This window comes from Eurosta solidaginis, chromosome 1 (assembly GCF_040869045.1).
Source record: "Eurosta solidaginis isolate ZX-2024a chromosome 1, ASM4086904v1, whole genome shotgun sequence".
NCBI classification, from domain to species: domain Eukaryota; kingdom Metazoa; phylum Arthropoda; class Insecta; order Diptera; family Tephritidae; genus Eurosta; species Eurosta solidaginis.
In genome coordinates this window covers 83947686-83969714 of record NC_090319.1, presented here as the reverse complement: position 1 = coordinate 83969714, position 22029 = coordinate 83947686, and the positions used below count along the sequence as shown (strand labels likewise).

The following is a 22029-nucleotide window of genomic DNA, read 5'->3' as shown; positions in this document are numbered from 1 at the left end:
CTGGATAAACGTCCTAGGGCAGCAAACATTATACCTACTTAACATGAAAATACATTCTGAATCAAAGTCCAATAAATATATACGCCAGGAACTGCAAACTACCCTCTTATACTTGACGCGAGTGAGACTGCCTTGTCAGGCCAGCAAGTGTTTCATTTGTTTTTTCAAAATTAATACGATTTTCTTTCCAGTCGCGTTTTCGATTCGTGAAATGAAGATGGAAGTAAGGTTTTAGAAGATATTTTTTTTACTAAACGAAACGATATCTCAAATCAATCGGAATAGTGGAGTACCTATATCGTTGAAAGCAGAGCTTAATATAATAAAATAATATGAGGAAGGAGACTTTCCAAAAAGAACATAGCTAAGAGAGTTTTGGGAGCCTGCAACTGCTGCCTGATTCGGAGGGTGTTGCCATTAAGAAAACTTTGGATTGAACGGGCCAGACTACGAAATTCTTCTTAACACTTCTAGTCTGTTTGTGTACAGGTGAGCCTCGCATGGACAGCGCAAACACTTATACCACCTCTTTTAGGGTGGTAAGGTCTATATGGGAAGGTTAGGCTAGGTTAGGTTAAAGTGGCCGGCTCCGCTGCCCAAGCGGAGATTCACGTAGGCCATTATGGTCCGTTGTGATACCACGGAGAGTTTCCCTTCTGTAGAATGTAGTTCATACACCCATAAAGCTAAACCAGTGCGTTTGCTAATGTAGCGGATTCCAGCTCCGCAATGCACACAACGAAGTGTCTGTGGAGACATCGGTACCTGGTCTTCGACAGGGCGGACAAAGGCATTGATAATGCTCTACGCTTTCTATCTCTCCCTCTTTACTGCAGCTGCGGCAAAAGTCATTTGTTTGCAGGCCCATATGAGCCCCATGGGCGCCAATAAGACATTGTTAGAATACCAACTATAGGGCTAATAGATAGGTGATTCAGAAATATTACCGACTTCGATCTCTTTTCGTCCAGCTTGATCCGTGAACTGAGATCGCAGGTAGTGCTTGCTATATGGGAAAGCATTGAACTTTTTGGACTCCAAAAGGCACGTACGTATCACATGACTGTTTCTCGTGCGTACTGTATGCTCTCTTACGTATTGCTGGCTTGCATTGAGCTCTGCTGCTTATATATAGCAAAGAGCTCTAAATAGGAAGAGAGTGCCACGATTCAAAACTGCGATAAGACAAAGAACACTACTTTAGAGACATTCCCATAACAGTCGCACGGTGGGGTATTTGATCAATCTAGCTGGCCAAAAGTAGAGTTTTGAAAATATTCCAATTTTTTTTTAATATACTCCCTGTCGTTCCTAGATGTCCACTGAATAGTATACATACCCCAAAACCCATCTGCAACGTCAACGGAGCTAACCGCGCACATCTAAAGTTGTATAAAATTGTATGCGATTCGATGTATTTTTGGATTAAAAAGCAATATACCCTTCTAACCTAAATACTCGTTAACTGGTTCAGCATTAATCAAATCTAGTTACATTTTCTTTTAGGACAGGTAAATGTGTTTTTAAGTCATATGTTACATTTTTTATACCGCATATTTTAACTGATTTAATCTACTTGTCATACTACTACTTTTCAATATTAAATTTTTTAAAAACCTTGCAAACAAAAAGATATATCTTTTTTTATTATACCTTTATATTAAGTCGCTTTCATGTTTGTCCCCTCATTTCCATACGAATTTTTGACCCACGGAAAAGTCTATTTCGGTAACTTCCCGTTGAGCTAGACACTTGATACTTAGAGTGTAGTTCAGATGTGTGAGACATTACAATGCAAGTGAAAAAAAATCCGCTAGGTAGCGCACGGATCGAGATATACAGAAAATTAATTTTAAAATGGAAATTTTGCGATCGACTTTTAACTAACTTCTCGGTGATCCAGAGACTTGAAACTTAGCACCTAGTTTACGAGTCGATGGCGCTACAATTCGCGGAAAACAAAATGCCGCCAGGTGGCAGACGAATCGAGATAAACGAAAATCCCTGAAAATCCCTGAAAAACGCAGGGAATCTTGCAATCGATTTTTAAGTAACTTCCCGATGAGCTAGAGGTCTGAAACTTGGGCCGTGAGTCAGAACCCCGTGACAATGCCATATTTGATCAAAAAAATTCGCTAGGTGGCGCATGGATCGAGATATTAAGAAAATTAGTTTTGATTTTGGAATCTTTCAATCCATTTTTAACTAACTTCTCGGTAACCTAGAGACTTGAAACTTGGCACATAGTTCGAGGCTTGGTGAAAATTCAATCTACAGAATCAAACTTCCGCTAAGTGGCGCGCTAAGTGAGATAACTACAAAAGATTGAAAAACGAGGGGAATCTTGCAATCGATTTTTTAGTAACTTCCCGTCGAGCTGCAGATATGAAACTTGAGCCGTGAGTCAGAACCCGGTGACAATGCAATATTTTATCAAAAAAATTTCGCCAGGTGGCGCATGGATTGAGATATTAATAAAATTAGTTTTGATTTGGGAATTTTTCAATCCATTTTTAACTAACTTCCCGGCTACCTAGAAACTTGTAACTTAGCATAGAGTTTGCGAGTCGATGGCACTACAATTCGTGGGAAAAAAATGCCGCCAGGTGACAGACAAATGGAGATAAACGAAAATCCCTGGAAAAACGCAGGAATTTTGCGATCAATTTTTAAGTAACTTCCCGGTTAGCTAGAGACCTGAAACTTGGGCCGTGAGTCAGAACCCGGTGACAATGCAATATTTGATCAAAAAAATTTCGCTAGGTGGCGCATGGATCGAGATATTAAGAAAATTAATTTTGATTTGGGAATCTTTCAATCCATTTTTAACTAACTTCCCGGTTACCTAGAGACTTGAAACTTGGTACTTAGTTAGAGGCCTAGTGACAACACAACTTATAGAAAACAAAATTCCGCTAGGTGGTGCGCTAGTCAAGATAACTGTAAATCCTTTAAAAACGAGGGGAATCTTGCAATCGATTTTTAAGTAACTTCCCGGTGAGCTAGAAACTTGAAACTTGGGCCGCGAGTCAGAACCCAAAATTCCAAATGCCTTTTTGTAGGCAGCACTAAAAAAGTGAAAATAAAAATATGATAAAAAAAATTTAAGGACTACCTTTATATAAATTGACCAAAAAATAGAAGGCAATTTTTCCTTTCATACAGACATAATCTTGTTAAAGTTTGACTAAAAAACTTTAACAATAGCTCTTGTAAAAGAATTTTGGGATTTAAAATTATAAAGGTAGAGCGAGTGCTTAAATTTTAAATATTCAATTAGTTAATCCCAAGTACATGGTTTGCCTTAAATTGAAAGATTGCGCTCCACCTTTATAGTTGTAAATCCTTAAATTCTTGTACAAGAGCTATTGTTAAAGTTTTTAGTCAAACTTTAACAAGATTATGTCTGTATGAAAGGAAAAATTGCCTTCTATTTTTTGTTCCATTTATATAAAGGTAGTCCTTAAAATTTTTTTATCATATTTTTATTCATGACATATCATGTCAGCAATTTTTTGGCAATACATAAGCTTGTGTTTGTTATAAAGTTTAATAACAAAAACGGCTGCGCATACCTGCGATCTTTTGGGTGGTAACCAATTTTGTAAGAGACTAATACCCCTATTGGCAAAAGGTGGCAACCGTGTGAACACATCCTAAGTAGCAACATCTAGGCGAAAAGTCTTAAAATGTATCGATGTACCAAATTTGATTCAAATCGGTTAAGCCGTTGCCTATATGGTAGTGGATATACAAAGAAATATAAAAAAGGTGAGGTGGCAACCGTAAGTGACCACCCTACTTAAAAGTGTCAATAGAAATGCGGAGTAAAATACCTTTCTTTTGATACCCATATTGACATACATATCTCATGTAATGCCAAAAAATGACCCCGGGTCCTTCCGAAACCGGGGGCTTGATCCATAGTAATTCTGCGCGCAACACCATGAATTTACTGTCAAATATTTCCTTTCATAACAATGAAGTGAGACAACCACTTTTTTAACAGAAATAACTGCTGTTTTAGTTTTGGCCATTTAGATTGATCAAATACCCCACCGTGAGTCCGATCTATGTATCTGGAATGCCATGGGTTGTACCCGACCTAGGGCTATTATTTCAGTATTTCCTTTTTTGTTCTGTGCCTTGTCGATTTCACAAGGCAATGTACAGCTACAACAACGATGAAGTGAGATCTCGCTACGGCCTAAGCATTTCTCTAAGCCTAACTTAAAAATATGTATGTTTTTAAAACAAAAATGCATGTTGGTTATTGGCAGGGATTGCAACTTAATTTGAAAGTTATCACTAAGTCGATAGAAACTGCTGGCTCTGGCTCTGTCGTAAGAGGCGAATTCAATCGTACCGAAGGCAGTCGGGCTAGAAGGAGCGTACCGAATTTATGTCCTCAAACAACTGCCAACATCTTTATTTTCTGGGAGTTTTTACGACTACAACCACAACATCCTAAACTGATACGGTTTCAATGTTTTCCTTAAATATAAAGCTTTTACTTCTTTATTATCTCCTTGAACCCAGCAGCTTACTCGATTGATTTTTTTTTTTTTTTTGCGGGAGGGCTGAAAAAAGCCTAATGCACCATAATTGCTGTCGTCGCAGCAAACGTGTGTCCGTAGACTAAAAAACAGCCCCCCCCCCACCCCGGTACCACTTTCGAATTACTGCAGAGTGGCGTTGCATATTTCTTATTTTTTAAGAGCCTACTGTTGCCCCTGCGTCCAGGTGCCCGCTATTTGCTCTGAGTGTCGATTAATTCGCCACTGCTTCGCCTGCGCATTTCTCTGCCTCCCTCTTGGCATCTATCAGGCGTTTCATGACCTTAAATGCCATTTTGCTCACTGCAGTCCAGCATTCCTTCCTGTTGCACATTTGTAATACTAAATTTCTCATGTTAGGTTCCTCCTAAAAACTCTATGTGAGGTGAGTCTTTCCTCGTGAAAACGGGGGCAGTGGGACATGACGTGTTCTGCGTTTTCTAACTGCACACATTGGGCAAAGGGAATCTTCCCCTATCCTACGCTTCCATAAATACTTTTTGAAACCGCCACGTCCACTCAGTATCTGCGTGAGATGGTAGTTTAGTTCGCCGGGCTTCCGCTAATTCCATTGAGCTACGTCCCAAACTAACGTGAAGATCCAACGCCCTTTACTCGAGGCTTCCCACCGTTCTTGCTACTTAGCTATTTGTTTGTGTTTGGCAGCTTACTCGATAGGACTCTGGACTCTACTCCTAGCATTGGCTTAAATGTAATACCAATATCTCAACCCAGATTGCGTGCTTGTCCAGGGACCACGAAAACACGACCATCACTGCAAAATTAAACAAAATCCTCACATAGCAGCCCTGTCTTCTGATGAGGAGTATAACCGGACCCTTAGTTTAAATTGCACCTCTGCTCAATCTAGCTTGGGCTGATAATCGCCGTCCTACAGGAAAACAATGAATTTGTCAGTATATAAAGTCTGTCGGACCTTGCGAGGTCTACTACAGTGGCTACGTTTAAAATAAAAAGAAGCGCAGGCGAGGTGTTGATGAACAATTAGTACGATGATAACGATGCCGCAGTCTCGCAAAGTAGGCCACTTATGTTTAAAAGCAATTTGTGGTGTGAGTGACACGAAGGAAGAAAGGCTCCCATTGCTAAATATTTGGACGATGAGAAATATGTATACCCGCCGAATAAAACCAATTCGTACTCAATCCATAAGACCGTCAGCCAGGAAATCGCATTTAAGGTTCTATATCATGTATTGTATGAAACACTCATTGGATCCAATTTATTCCAGAAGCTTTTGAATTGTCTTTGACAAAGCGTCAAGTTTGAGTAGTGAAAAAATTTTTCACTTCTTTGAAACAGGCCCCATAATCTGAGTCTTTTCATATTCAGTGTCATTTTTCGTTATGTTTGTTTGATGTTTTTGGCCTTAACGGGTGCTCTGGCACGAAAACTGGAGGGGTTTCTGCCATTCTAAGCGAAGTCAGTTATGGCAAAATATGGATGACTGGCATGCTTTGTTGAACTTGGCAAAAATCACTTGGGGCAAAGGCGATTATTTAAACAAAAGCAAAGATGTCGAGTGTGGTAGGTTCCAAAGTTTCTGGTCTGGATAATAAGAAGAAAGAAGTGCGTCTCGCCGTGAACGAGTACAAAACAAAGGAGCTATTTAAGGTATTCTTATCCTTACCAGCGGCGAAAAGCAGGAGGCTTTATGCATCCAATTGTATTCAATGGTTACCACGAGATAATGAGTCCTCGAAGGTAAGTCGGACTCCTCCGAACTACACTTGAATTCATGGAAGCTAAATTTGAGTGGATTTTGCGAATTGTTTGTGGTAGTCAATAAATATACCACTATTTATTATACACACGCTATTTATTTTTATAAAATATCTTTATTACAACGAATCCTAAATGTAGGTTACAGTTTGTTTTTAAAACTCACAACCGAATGAAAATTTTTGAAATAAGAATAATTTCAAAATTGAAATATAAAAAAAAATTAAGAAGAACAAAAATTCAATTTCTTTAAAGTAGATTCATTTAAAGTTAAATATAAATATAACCCTAAATTGCTCTCGTTTGATTTTTCTTGATTTCGAAGTTTTTAGTTCTAAACTAGTAAGAATTGAACTAGTTCGTTGTTTCACTGCAGTTACTTAGCTTGAGCTCGAACCTTAATACATACACACGAAATAGCATGCAATCCATGTACCTCAGCAATTCACATAAGTAAAAGCATTTGTGTTTGTGTATGTGTGTGAACGGATATGGTTGTGTGCAATTGTTTTCGTTTGGGATCTATCCACCAGCTCATAAATAAGTATGTGTGTAAGCGTTACGCTCTTGTGCCACAATTCGGTCCGCACTGTAGCGTCATGTGGTATTCCTCTTACCCTGCGGCTACCAGTGCCATTAAACATTGGTAATTTCCCTGTTTATCGTCAAGAGGTTGTCAGTCATTACGCCTTGGCGCATTGGAGTGTGTTAATTTCCTACAACACTTCTACGTCACTCCAACCCCCAAATCCGTTTTCCCTAACAAAATACGAAAACTGTTGTTTCTTGCTGTATTCCCGTGTACCATCAAATTAGTTTTCCATGCTAAGATTTCCCCACCGGTGCACCGGTGTTTACCTATTTTTGCAGCGGTGAAATTACGAAATCATGTCCCCTAATAAAACTCACTCAACTGCTGTATATTCATGATATGTGTGCCGAATTTGGCAAAGCTCAACTATGGTACTGAGTATTTATCCTCCTTCTCCCTCTCGTTATCATCCTCATCATATATGGGCCAATCTAATATGTGAATTCTGCGTATGATGAGCTGTTGAAGTTGATTTGCTTGTCAGCCTTTCACTCAACTAATGACAACAACCATCGCTCATCTCTGGTTCACATTAGAATGTACTAATTCATGATTTGTCTAATTTCCTAATTCACTCTCTCCTTTGCTTTACGTTAAAACGGAAATGAATAAGCTTTTTAGTGGACAATCTGTTAGTCGGGTCATAGGCCACAGATACACAGTTGGTTGCGTGCAAATAAAAGCCTGAAAATATTACTCAATGCAGATTGTATAGCTGTATTTTTTGGGTTTTGACTACACTAATTTTGAAGAACATTTAGAGAATGAAACAAATAACGTATAAAGTTCCGGTAGATCTCGATTGGAATTTCCATTCTAAGCTAATTTTGGGATAACATAGAAATTCAGTCATTTAAAATTTTGCTCATAACCAAACGCTGACAGCGATTTGGCCAAAAACGGTGAGTCTTGCGTGAAAGAGGTCAAAATGAAGTTCTAGCTGTCGTCAGGGAACGAATTGGCGCATTCGCGCCTTGGCAGCCACCTCACTAATGGCTGATGATGGATGCAGAATTTCCGGTCCAGAAAGTAGGGCTAAAGAAACCCCATCTGGCTCTGAAAGAATTAATCTACATTGAACCTGGCATATTTTATCGTGTGCAATAATTGTCTTATCTTGCCTATTGTATGACGTTACTTCTTTCTTATATACCTTTCTTTTCTCTCTTGGCTTCCCCTTTTCCTTTACATTTCATGGCGGCCGCCGTGTTGCTCCGTCTACCACACCGTTGATCCTGGGTTCACGCCCCAGGCAAAGCAGCATCAAAATTTAAGAAATAAGTTTTTTCAATTAGAGTGGTTATTGCGCCTTACGAGTTTTGTTTTTTGCTTTTCTTTTCTCTTTACTCTTCTTCTGTCTCCAATGCTTTCCCATTTACCCCCAGTTTTAATTTCACAACACTTTTATCTTTCTTCGTCTCCTTCCCTTCTTCTTCTCCCTCTGCTTCTGTCTCCTTTCTCTTTCACTTTATCTGTATCTATCCGTATCTCTCCTTTTCCCTTTCTATTTCTCTTTGTCTTTCTCTCTTATCTTTCTTCGTCTCCTTCCCTTCTTCTTCTACTTCTGCTTCTGTTTCTGTTTCTCGTTTTGCTTCTTCTTCTTCTTTTTCCTTTCCCTTTAACTTTATCTTTATCTATTCCTTTCTCTCTTTTTTCTCTTTCTCTTTCTCTATGTCTTTTCTCTCTTTCTCCTGCTATTTCCCTGTTTCCTCCTCTTTTTGATTCTATTTCCCTCTTCCTATTGTTGTTTATCTTTTATCTTTAGAAGAGTCTCAGCTGACTATATTTGGAGTTTAGATCGGCTAAAGTTGAGAAAGGCTCAGCCAAAATGGAGTGCTTTTTGTGCCATATTAAATGACTGGCATATTTCCGCATCCAAAGGTGATGGGGATAAAGCTCTGCTGTTGTTATTTTTGTAGCGATAAGGACACTCCCCGAAGGCCTTGGGGAGTGTTGTCGATGTTGATGGTCCTTCGCCGGATGCAGATCCGGTACGTTCCGGTATCAAGCCCGACCATGTCGGGAACGATTTGTTATGACCACATGCGACCTTCTAGGCCATCTCGCCCTCCCACCCCCTAGATCCATGAGGTGTTCGGGGTCGCCAGAGCCTCGGCTGTTAATGAAACAGGATTCTCCATGGATAGGTGAGGTTGACAATTGGGTTTGGAGAAGCTATATATTGCGCTGGCAACCTGAAAGGGTTGCGCTACACAACCCCTTGAATCTAGTTGGTATTTTAGTCGCGTCTTACGACAGGCATACCTACCGGGTATATTCTATCCCCCTAACCAGCTGGGGAGGGATAAAGCTCTAATCAATGACGCTTTAACTGCGACTCTCTGATATGTTATCATCATAACGTAACCTAACTAGCCTAACATTAATTGAACTTAATTAAGACAGGACCTCATATTATTTGTTGTTTTACCTGCAAAAATCTCTCCGATGGTTAGGGGAGTGTTGCGTATGTGGACAGATATGAGTACGGTACGCCACGCTACCAGAAATTACTAAAACTCTACTGACGACCGCGGGAGCGATTTTTTACTCCTCGAACCTTTTGGTCTATGGCTAGGTTTTAGTAGTATCTTATGGTAGTCATGCCTTACTACGGGAATGTTTCGCTTCCCAAGGTAGTCGGTTCTATGTACCGGAGCGGCTCGGGATTTTTCCCGACCAAGGACTGTCATTTCAGTGTGACCCCATTTAATTTGTTTCGTCCCTCCCACAAATTGTCATCCTCCCAGCAGCTCCTTGAAACAGGACTGCTCCATATTCTCTTACTCCGGTAAGGCATCGAATCCAATCCGGGTCCGTCTCCTGACCCCGGTCCTGAGAAATGGTTTTGCTGCATCTGCCGGAAAAGAATCTTTTTAGGATGGTCATACTCTGTTCAGTGTGTCTCGTGCAAGGGATGGTTGCATCGGACAGGTTGTTCTGGGCTTGATCCCAAAACCCAAATTCCACGTAACTTTTATAAATCTTTTGTGGCTCCTTGCTGTTCACGCCCAAGGGCGTCCCGTAGTCTACGCCTAAGCGCCCCCACTACCTTCCAGCAGCCCCGCTGCTGCTCGCGCCCCATGGCGCCAACAACTCAAACAGCTGATACCACTTATAACTACTACCTTCGTAGTAGAGTTGGTAGCAATGCTGAGCATCAGTCCCTGCCCCCGTCTTCTCCGCCCCTCTATTCCGGCAGCAATCGTGCAGGTCAGGGAAACAGACTCTTAGTCTCTTCCTCCGTTTGCACTGTCTGCCAGCACAGAATATATAGGTTTGCGACATCCGCCCAATGCAGCTCCTGCCTTGGGTGGTGCCACTTTCCTAGATGTTCTGGTCTCCGCGACGGCAACCCCCCGACGGGTTTCATCGCGCCATGTTGCCAGGTCGCAAACCCAAATCATCCCGGTACCCCAATGCTTGCCAGAGGACGCCCAGTCCCAGGGCCACAACAGCAATTGCGTCCTGGCCTTCCACAACCCAGGCGTAGTCACCCGTCACTTACCCCCAGAGTGGCGGCGTCTCCCCTTATGCACTTCAGAATTCTGCAGTTAAACTCTAATGGACTAACTGGGAAGATTACGGAGATAGTCGATTTCATGAAGCGGCACAACATCCGCATTGCTGCGATTCAAGAGACTAAACTCACAGCAAGATCTGCATTGCATACCTGCTCTGGGTATAATGTCCACAGGAAAGACCGCGAGAGCGGAACTGGAGGCGGTCTGGCGTTTATCATACACCACTCTGTGCAATATTGTCACGGATATTAGCATCACTAAGCTATACCATCACTAAGGCGATGCTAAGGCCATGCCAATCAGTATTTACCTAAAAATTCCAGAGACAACAAGGACATGGCAAAGTTCAGTGAATTGAAGATCCAGCAACTAAAGAAGGAGTTGGGGAGCCGTGGTTTGAATACAAGCGGCCTTAAACTTGAACTTCAGGCACGGCTACGAGAGGCAATGGAAGATGAAGGAATTGATGTGGAAGAGTATGACTTTCATCTTGATGGCGAGGAAATAACAAAAATGGAAGAAACACCGCAGACAATGGCGAACACAGACCTGAACATGATTTTGGCTGCAATATCTGCTCAAACATCGACAGTGGCTTCTCAACTGGAATCGCAAAAGACAGATATAACATCTCAACTGGCATCTCAACTAGAAGAACAGAAAACGTATATGTCATCACAGATGGAATCCCAAGAGACACGAATAAAATCGAAGATTGAAGCACAGGAAACACAAATTTCTTCACAACTTGAAGAACAGAAGACGTATATGGTATCCCAACTGGAATCGCAGGAAACCCGTATAACATCACAATTGGAGGAACAGAAGACATATTTGGCATTTCAACTGGAAGCGCAAGAGGCACGTATATCTGAAATGTCGGCACAAATTTCGGAACAGGTATCATCGCAGCTCTTTGTGAAACTGGAAGAGCAGGATGCAAAAATTTTACAACTCGAGGACAAAATTGATGCCGAAATAGAAGCGTTAAAAGGTCGTATGGAGCAGTTACAACTAAACCGCCCAGCTGTTTCAGCAAGCAATCCAAAGGTAAAAACACCATCATTTGACGGTTCTGTTCCTTTCCAGGTCTTCAAGCTACAGTTTGAGAAGACTGCAGCAGTGAACAACTGGAATGCGGAAGATAAAGTTGCTGCACTGTTCGTGGCATTGAAGGGGCCAGCAGCGGAAATCCTACAGACGATTCCCGAAGGAGAGCGGAACAATTATGAAGCATTGATGGATGCTGTAGAACGACGTTATGGAAGCGAGCATAGAAAACAGATATTCCAAATTGAGTTGCAAAACCGCTACCAAAAAGCAAATGAGACATTGCAGGAGTTTGCTTCAGATATTGAAATATTGGCTCATCTTGCAAATGCGGACGCACCCGTGGAATACACTGAAAGGGTAAAAATCCAGAGTTTCATAAATGGCATACGGGACGTGGAAACGAAGCGAGCTACATACGCAAACCCAAAGCTGACATTTGCTGAAACGGTATCACATGCATTGACTCATGAAACGGCCTCACTATTGAGTAAACCAGCATACAAAGCTCATCGTGTGGAAGTGGAAAGGCCAGAGTGGGTAGACACAATTTTGGAAGCACTGAAGGGATCTCAACAGAAGAATGCCGGAGTTATTAAATGTTTCAAGTGCGGCAACCCAGATCACATTGCACGTCATTGCGATCTTGGTCCTAATAGTTCCAACAATGTGGGTGGCCATAAACGCAAAGCTGGCGGAAAGGAGCAAGAGCGTGTCGGATATAAAGAACGAAAACTTGCCCCGGCTATTGAATGTCCTGTGATATCTGTGTCGCAAATTGGAAGGAAATCAAGCAGTCTTACCGTCAGAGGGAATGTGGATGATAAAGAACGTGTACTGACTGTAGATACGAGCGCATCTCATTCCTTGATGCGATCTGACTTGGTCAACAGGAGAGTAAAACCGTTACCTGGAGCAAAGTTGCGTACGGTCACTGGCGAGTATAACCAAGTTCAGGGAGAAGTGATATGTGAAATATTGATTGGGAAGGTCATGGTTCTACACAAATTTGTTGTGGCGGAGATTGTTGATGAAGTTATATTGGGAGTGGATTTCTTGGTTGACCATGACATCAAGATCGATATGAAGAGAAGGGAAATGCGTCATGAGAACCAAGATGTGCCACTTAACTTTAGTTTGGAAAAAGGGTTTAGCAGTAATCGGGTACTGGTGGAGAAGACTCGACGAAGGCCACGAAATTCAAAGGTAAAAGTTGATGGAACAAATGGGCAAAACAAATCAAAACCGAAGGTACCTGTGAGAGAAGCACTGGCATTGAAAAACCCTAACGGACGTACTAAAACGAAGAAAGAATGCAAGGGTGGTTTCAAGCCAAGGAACACTACTGTTGTGAAGCGTCGGAACGATACTGATTATGCAAAGCAAATCCGTCCAGCGCAAGCTCTGCGAAGTAGTTCTTCATTGGCCGAGCAACAGAGTGCGAGGGAACGATCCAGGATAAGGAGTAGTAAGATGAAATACAGGTACGACAACAAGAATAATTCGGAGGGTTTCTTGGAGGGAGATTTGGTACTGTTGTACAACCCTCGCCGGCGGAAAGGTGTTCCTTCCAAAGTTTGGTGCAGTTGGGAAGGCCCGTACAAAGTTGTAAAAATGATCAGTGATGCCATCTACCGCATGCAAACAATTGGGAAACCACGAAATAGAAGGGTGGTTCATTTGGAGAGATTAGCAGCGTTTAGATCGAGAGATTTGTCTGATAGGGACGATCAGACTTAGGTGGAGGGCAGTGTCACGGATATTAGCATCACTAAGCTATACCATCACTAAGGCGATGCTAAGGCCATGCCAAGCAGTATTTACGTCAATAATCAAATCATGTATACACATATATAATACTATTTTCACACAGACGGCTTATTGAATAATAAAGGCAATTTTCTACATTAAGACGCTTATTGAGCTCAATCTTCCCTACAAAAGTCGAATCTATTATTATTTCATTAGTAGCTAATCGAATGCCTAATGAAGTCAAAAGCACAATGCAACTCTGTTGGCAGCGTTCCGCTTCCGTCTCCGCTTCTTAGTTTTTGGTGTGTTCAGTTCTTAAAAATGTCATTTGTCAAAGCAAATATCATTGTCTGCATGGCGTACCGATACAAGGTGGCCGCATCGAACAGCTGATTATAACCTTTTTTATTTGATTTGATACGTCAACTACCGGCGCAGTACGATTTTGACATTTGTCCATCGAATTTACAAGTAATCCCACCTTGTATCGTTCCGCCATGATTGTCTGTCTCATCCTTCATACTTATCGAGCATCTACTTCTGTGTGAAAGCAAAAAATTTACGATTTCATTAGCAGGTGAAATGAGATCATTAAGTTTCTGTGTGAAAAATGTATTAGGCAGCCGAAAGAGATGTCACACGCAGATGCATTTACTTATACGCCTATGTGTACTCGAGAGACTGTAAACTACAAACATTCACATCAATAATTCAATCATTATGTATCTACATAAACGAATAAATAATTGCGTCTACACATATGTACGTATACGGGCAGCGGAGCGGCAATGCACAAACACAAGCATATATCTTATCTGAGTTGTCACAAGAGAGGGCAATAATTTGTGCACGTAGTTGTGGCTGGCGATTTTGTAGCCGAAACTAACTAGTAAGTTCTGGAAATCGAAGAGCCTAGAAGTATGCAGCATAAACTATAAAAGCGGGGCAGGCGAGTAAGAAGTAATTCAGTTTGATTTGAGTTGTCAAGCAGTTGCGATTAAGATGATATCTAGCGAGCAATAGCAGTATTATTTTGAATAGTAGAGTTTCATTGAGCTATCAATCAGTGTGGTTATTAAGCAAGCTATTCGTTACACAGTTTGAGTGTTATTGTGAAGTATTTTAATAAAGGCCATTTTTCCATTATTCAATATTGGAGTTATTTATTCAACAGTTTAGCGATCCGAACCTAGCAAAGGGGCAAATAGGAGGATTTGCACGTAAATTCGTTACAATATTATATATTTGATTCTGGCATCGACGGCAGGGACAATGTCCTAGAACGTCAAGGCCTATCTGTTTGGGCAGGCGATGCAAACCTAGAAATCATCAACATCTACATCCCTCCTGCCACCTGTTGCCCCAGTGGATACCGCTCTAATATCAGGGCCTTACTCACTGGCAACAATCGCATTATCTTAGGCGATTTCAATGCCCATCATGATCTATGGCATTCAAATTTGCGGTCGGACAGTAGGGGTGAGATGTTGGCGGATCAAATAGAAGGAACGACGTTCTGCACAATAAACGGAGACGCCCCCACACGTATGGTAGGAAGCTGTCACAGCTCGCCAGATATCTCAATCGTGAGCGCAGAACTCGTAAACTGCGTCAACTGGCAGCCGACCACCTGCCCATACTCATTTCGCTCGAGCGTACCGCCGACTTCATCGTCACTGAAAAACGCACTTTCATAAACTTCAAAACAGGAAAGTGGGAAGAATATAAATCCTTTACAGACAACCGCTTTGCTGCCCTCCCTATCCCGACTGATGCCCGCCAAGGGGAGCGTGCCTTCCGTAAGGTCATTGAATCCGCCTCGGCACATTTCATTCCCGCCGGGAGAATTCCCGACATCCGGCTCCACTTCCCGGCGGAGGCCGCAAACTTAGCGAGAGAACGTGGCCTTATAAGACAGCTTGATCCAGGCGACCCCCAAATAAGGGATATAAACCAACGCATCAGATTGCTTGTTGATGAACACAAGCGGGCTTAATGGGAGGAGCACCTAAAAGGTTGTAACCTGTCTACCGGTGTGGGTAAACTTTGGTCCACCGTAAAGTCCCTATCGAATCTGACTAGGCACAAAGACAAAGTTTCCATCACCTTTGGCGACGAAGTGCTGTCGGACGCGAAAAAATGCGCGAGCGCTTTCTGCCGACAATATATAATGCATCCTACGGTCGACAAAGATAGACGGAGAGCCAATAGACACGCACATAAACACAAATTCAGCGCGTCACCAATCACCATCACCGCTAAAGAGGTTGAGGACGCCATTGGTCGTGCTAAACCATCCAAAGCAGTGGGCCCAGACGGCATAGCCATGCCGATGCTTAAAAGCCTAGGGAAAGAGGGTTTCAAATATTTAGCGCATGTCTTCAACTTGTCTCTTTTCACCTTTGTCATACCCGAGAAATGGAAAATGGCCAAGCTGGTCCCTCTACTAAAGCCTGGGAAACCAGCTAACATAGGTGAGTCGTATCGTCCGATATCTCTCCTATCGCCAGTGGCAAATACGCTTGAAGCCATTTTGCTCCCTTATTTCCAAGCAAATTTGCAGCTAGCCCCTCATCACCATGGCGTCAGAAAACTCCTTAGCACTACCACCGCGCTAAATGCCATTAGCACCCAGATAAATTGCGGTTTAAATCAATACCCCCACCTCGTAGCGCTAGACCTATCAAAAGCTTTTGATACGGTCAACCATGGCTCGTTACTGCAAGACCTGGAAGGGTCTACCCTTCCCCCATGTCTTAAAAGGTGGACCGCAAATTATCTGTGTGGTCGGCAGGCATCGGTGCAATTTAGAAACGAAACATCAAAACCAAGGAGAATTGAACAAGGGGTGCCACAGGGTGGTGTCCTATCCCCACTTTTGTTTAATTTCTACATATCTAAGCTTCCTTCACCACCGGAAGGAGTCACAATCGTTTCCTACGCCGATGACAGCACAATAATGGCCACAGGCCCAGGCCCAAAGATCGATGCGCTATGCAATAAAATAAACGGCTACCTCCCTGATCTCTACAGTTTTTTCGCCTCGCGAAACCTGGCATTATCACCAACTAAATCTTCCGCGACCTTATTTACAACATGGACGTCCCAAATGTCGACCATTTTGAACATCCACGTCGATGGCACTACGCTACCGACTGTCCTACACCCCAAAATCTTGGGTGTGACGTTTGATCAGGATCTACATTTTGGTGAGCACGCAGCCGCAATTGTTCCGAGAATTCAGAGCCGTAACAAAATCCTCAAATCCCTGCTGGCAGTACCTGGGGAAAACATAAAGAAACGCTCATGACTACATACAAAGCAATTAGCCAGCCGATTACGTGCTACGCGTCACCCATATGGTCGCCAAGCCTAAAAATCACCCACTGGAAGAAACTACAGGCCTGCCAAAATACTGCTCTCAGAATCGCCACGGGCTGTCTTCTTATGTCCCCAGAACACCATCTGCATAACGAGGCGAGAATACTCCCCATCAGGGAGAGAAATGAGATGCTGACCAAACAGTTCCTGTTGAATACCCAGAAACCTGGGCATCCCAACAGACATCTGATTGATGAACCAGCACCGCCTAGGGGCTTAAGGAGTCATCTCCGTAAGCATTTTGAGGAAATACGGCACCTGAGAACCCAGCAGTATGAAGTGAAAAAACACAAGCAGCTCCTTGGTGAACTCCATAAACAGGCGTCGGACCTTTATGCCGGGAATTGCCCGGTGAATCCAGTACTTAAAGAAAATTATCCAAAACTCGCAGAAGAGGAACGCATACTCCCCAGGGAAACGCGTGTCACTCTTGCTCAACTTCGTTCTGGATACTGTAACAGGTTAAACTCTTACCTATACAGAGTCAACCCCGACATACAAAATGTATGCCCCGCTTGCAATGTGTCCCCACATGACACCAACCATCTCTTCAATTCTAATGTGGAACCAACGCCTCTAACACCCCTTTCCTTATGGTCCACCCCTGTTGAAACAGCAAGTTTCCTTGGACTCCCGTTAGAGGATATTGATGACAATTTGTGATCGGTCGCGGCTTTTAGGTGGGGCGAGCAATGCTACAACAACAACACGGGAATGTTCTTTACTCCTCAACTCGCCCTTCGATTATTGCTTAGTTTGTTATGATGAAGAGTTAGCGTCAAACGAGAACGGTAATTAATCCAAGTCTTCTTAAGCCTATATATCAATAAAAGGGTTTAGCTAAATTTTCCATTTTCGAATGAAATATACTTTTAGTGGATAGAAAACTTTACGTCTTACGAAACAAACTTTATAATTTTTTGCAGCTCCTTTTATAAAATGTCATTTTCTTTCATTTCAGTTTGACATTTGGTGGTGTTATCGAATTGAGATATTCGCTGAGAGGCATTGATGATTTCTTTTAGCAGGAATACCTTATAAAAATAACTTCATCATTTCTTTTGGTAAGTGTAAAATATGTATATGTAAAGATGCCAGCAAAACACAATCGGAAGTGTAAATTCAAGTAGGGACGTAGAGTTGCTTGGTACTGAGATGGAGGTTTCCGTTAGATGGTCAAACGAATTGGGGTAACACAATGGACACATTTAGTATATGTGAGTTCTTTATTGATCGACCATTTCAACCTTACCTAGCCTCCCTCCTATAAGGTATGACCTTTCTCACGAAATTGTTTCATGTAAATGTAAAGTCATCATCAACTGAAAGTTATTGCTTTCTTCAAGAAGAATTATGTGTGAAATATGCAGGAACACCTGCCACATTGTTTTGCTTACCTTCAATGTTTTTCTCAAAGGAAACCCTACTCGACACTTAGATGACTAACAAATGGCATTGCCTGTCAACCTTGTCTTATGTGATAATCACATTTCACTTATCTACGATTAAATTCCAAGTGATACTTGTATATATTTATGTTTTTTATAAAACAGCTGGAGTCTGCATATACATTTTATATAATATATATATATATACATATATATATATTATATTGTGCATGCATTAATGTATGTAATATCATATTTACAATACACAGTGCAATTCTGTATGAAATTGATATCAAAATGTCAGAACAAAGGAAGGCCATTTATAACTTCTTATAACAATAAATGTCATAAATAAAGCTGAGATGTAACACATAAAAGAATGCAAAACGAATTATAAAAACATCAACAAGAAAAGCATAAGCACAACTTGCTTTTGTCCGTATGTAAGTAGGTACAGATGTTGTTTGTTATAAATAAATATTCTTCAAATTAAAAGGCATAAATAAACTTTCGTATTCATACCTTTCCATTTAGTGCTCAAACGCTGTCGGAAAAATAAAGACAGTATTAACAAGTAAGGGAGTCTAAGTTCAGGTGAAATTGAACATTTCATACTCAGCTGTGCACCTGAACTGCTGTTGTTATTTGCTTTTTGTGGTTAATAGTGTTATAATGCTGAGCAATAATACAAATATGGTTCTATTCTGAACTCATTTTCTTTCAAAAGAAGCAAGAAGGATACAGAGGCTGCCACTAATGAATTTGAGCGGGTAAAAATGCAGTTTAACAGTTGCAGCTATAAAAAAAATGTTTATGCCAAATATCGTTCAGATTGGGTGATTTTCGTTCAACTTATGGCATTAAATGTATTTTCGAAAGAGTAACAAAAAAGAGACGAGTCACGCCCATTCTCAAAATTTCTCTAAGTTTTGTTCTTAGCTCAACCATACCACTACTGAGGTAGAATATTAGTCAAATGTAGTTAGATACCATAGAGTTATTGCAAACTTTGTTAAGCTTAAGCCTATAGGAAAAGTGGGCGTGGTCTTTAAGCGATTTTGATTATCTTCACTCAGTCTATAGAAGTTGGTTAGGATAGTCTCTCTGCCAAATTTCAATGTAATATCTTTAACGGCTTTTAAACTTCCAAATTTTCTTCTTCTAAATGTCGGTGGTGCCACGCCCATATCGCAAATTTTTTTGGAACTTATGTATTGCGTCAGAAAACCAATTCACTTACCAAATTTCATTAGCTTAGCGGTATTCCTTTTAGAATTATCTCATTTTTCCCATTTTTCTAAATTTTCGATATCGAAAAAGTGGGCGTGGTTATCGTCCGATATCGCTCATTTTCAATACCAATCTATTCACGTTCACAAATTCGAGTTTATTTTTTAAAACCTAGCAAAGTTTAGTGCCGATATAATATTTTATTATTACCTTTAAAAACACTTAACTTCGATCCACCTGCCGTGTCCACCGACTCACCGGAAAACACCAGCCGTATTCACCGACCCGCCGTAATCCGCCAACTTGTCAACCAGGGACTTGTATCGGTTTCACCAACCTTCGGTTGCTTGGAAATAGATCCTACGCTCCACCTGCCGTGTCCACCGATTCACCGGAATACACCAGCCGTATTCACCGACCCGCCGTAATCCACCAACTTGTCAACCAGGGACTTTTATCGGTTTGACCAACCTTCGGTTGCTTGGAAATCGATCCAACGATCCACCTGCCGTGTCCACCGACTCACCGGAATACACCAGCCGTATTCACCGATCCACCGTAATCCACCAACTTGTCAACCAGGGACTTGTATCGGTTTCACCGACCTTCGGTTGCTTGGAAATCGATCCAACGATTCCCCTCCGTATTCACCGATCCGTCGGAATCCAACAAATTTTCAACCAACGACGTGTATCGGTTTCACCAATCTTCGGTTGCTTGGAAACCGATCCACCAACGGTATCCACCGGCCCGCTGCAATCCAACAGCTGCCCACTTGTGACGTGCGTCGATTCCACCGACCTCCGGAAATCCATCCACCGACTCACTAGCCTTCGGTTACAGTCCACCTTCCATCCCTCGGCCAGGTCTACCTCTCTGCAACGGTGTGTGTGTGTGTTTTACCAAAATACCAACAACAAATCGACGTGTGTTCATTTTAAAAGGAAATAGGTGTCCTTTTTCGACGCTGGATTGGCTGAGTGCTACCCCAGCCTTCGACGAAACCCACTTTACAAGTTTAAAATTGAAACCAAAAGATTTTTTCCGTACCACGTTTTTAAACTTTTTTGGATTATTTTATAAACTGTAAGAGGACAAGCCCAATTTTTAATATATTTGGGTCTAAATTTTAGTGGAAAATGTGAAAAATGAAAATTGTCTGGAGTAAAATGTAAACCAAAATGTTTCAATTCGAAACCAGTTATATAGGCTCCCTTCGTCTTAAACATTGCGAGGTCTGCATTTAAAACCAAAAAAAGTTTGGTCATATATGTGGACCAAAAAGTTTAAGTTCACTCTTGGGGAAGTTGATAATAAAGCGTACTTAGCGAAACTATACAATCTCTTCTCCGCAAAAGTGGCCAATAAAACACTCTCTTCGGAATAATGCGGTCTTCTTTATTGGAAAGTTAGCAATAAAGTTGTTCCTTGGAGCACCCACAAGGGTAAAGCAACCTCTTTACCTATTTTAACTAAGCAAAAATTGGTCCAGCAGCGGAGTCGTATACATACAATACCGATACATTTACGCCACTTCCTTGCAAAAGCTGGATAGTTAAGCATGAAGTGATTTGATCACTTCACTTTGTCATGTTCCATGCAGGTAACACAGTTAGGTTTTTCCAATATTACTGAGCCATACCACATATATTCCTATGGGGCAGCACCCCGTCAACGCTCCCGTTACCATTGTAAAATAGGGCATAGTGATCCCTAATACTGGTGAGCGTTTTTTTTTTTTCAAAAAACTGCCAGAAGGATTTCGACACCCAGCGTCAGGCCAGCACTTGCTTGGATACCAAGGGGCCCACCTTTCTAGAAATAGACTGGAAATGGCGAGTGGTGACCCGAAGTTCCTTCTGGCATTCACCTCCAGTTCACACATGTCAGATTGATCTTAGTAATCCGGGTGACATTTGCGAGGTATGTCGCTATTCCCTAGCACATAAATAATCTTTATTTAAAAGAAGCTAGACCACCACAACATTAATGCGCCGACTTGCACTTGGAAGACACTACAGGGATCAGGCAGCCTAAACTTTTGGCTGACTTCAAGTTCCTGATAGAATACGCCCCCGCCGACCCTCAAATTCAGCTTCGTCCTATCGATAAACAAATTCACCAGAGCGCTGCCTTTAGTGTGCTACTCACCCCACTCCTTCATCGAGTGTATATGAGTTGTGAAGTTAACAGCCCAGGCAGATCTTGGCACTCTTGGAAATCTGTCTTGATAGGGATGAAGTCGAAACTATTAAGTATGCTTGGTTATGCTACGCCTCGAAGTCTGACTATAGCACGGACTGTGGCTGCCCTTCCAAAAATGTCCGCAGGGTGTATATTTAACATCGGGTTCAATTCCAGTGTAAGTGTTGGACAAATGGCCTCACTGCTTCTAATCAGGGCTTTTCGTTGCACGGTTTCTAGCCTTTTTCAATTGAATACAGTGCTCAGTGCGTTCCACAATACTAACACCCCATAGAGGAGGATCGGTTTACCAATGGCTTCACGGCAGCAGTACAAACCGACTGAGGCTTTTCTAGCTTTGTTCTCTATATTAAACATCCATGACAGCTTGATGTCAAGTCTAATGCCGAGGTACTCAACCATGTTAAACAGTGTCAGTGACACTGCGCCAGGGGTGAGTGATCTGAAAAAAGGAATATTTTACCTCCTAGTAAATACGCTAGCTCAGTTTTATTGGAGGTTACAGCAGGTCTGCAGGACACCGACCACCAAGTATGGTTCTAAAAAGTCCCTAAAGATGTCCTGATATATGCCATTGAGAAGAAGTGGTAGGTCATCAACATAGGCCA

The 22029-nt window shown here is 41.8% G+C and overlaps 1 protein-coding gene across 6 annotated transcripts in view; it reads left to right on the top strand.

Annotated features, from left to right (window-relative positions):
- LOC137236382 (phospholipase A2 inhibitor) overlaps positions 1-22029 on the top strand; it is a 400946-nt gene that overhangs the window by 217047 nt on the left and 161870 nt on the right. For all 6 annotated transcript variants that reach the window (XM_067758923.1, XM_067758922.1, XM_067758919.1 and 3 more), the window contains one exon: positions 17560-17662. The gene's annotated coding sequence lies outside the window, so the exon portion shown is untranslated. The remainder of the gene's footprint in view (positions 1-17559; positions 17663-22029) is intronic.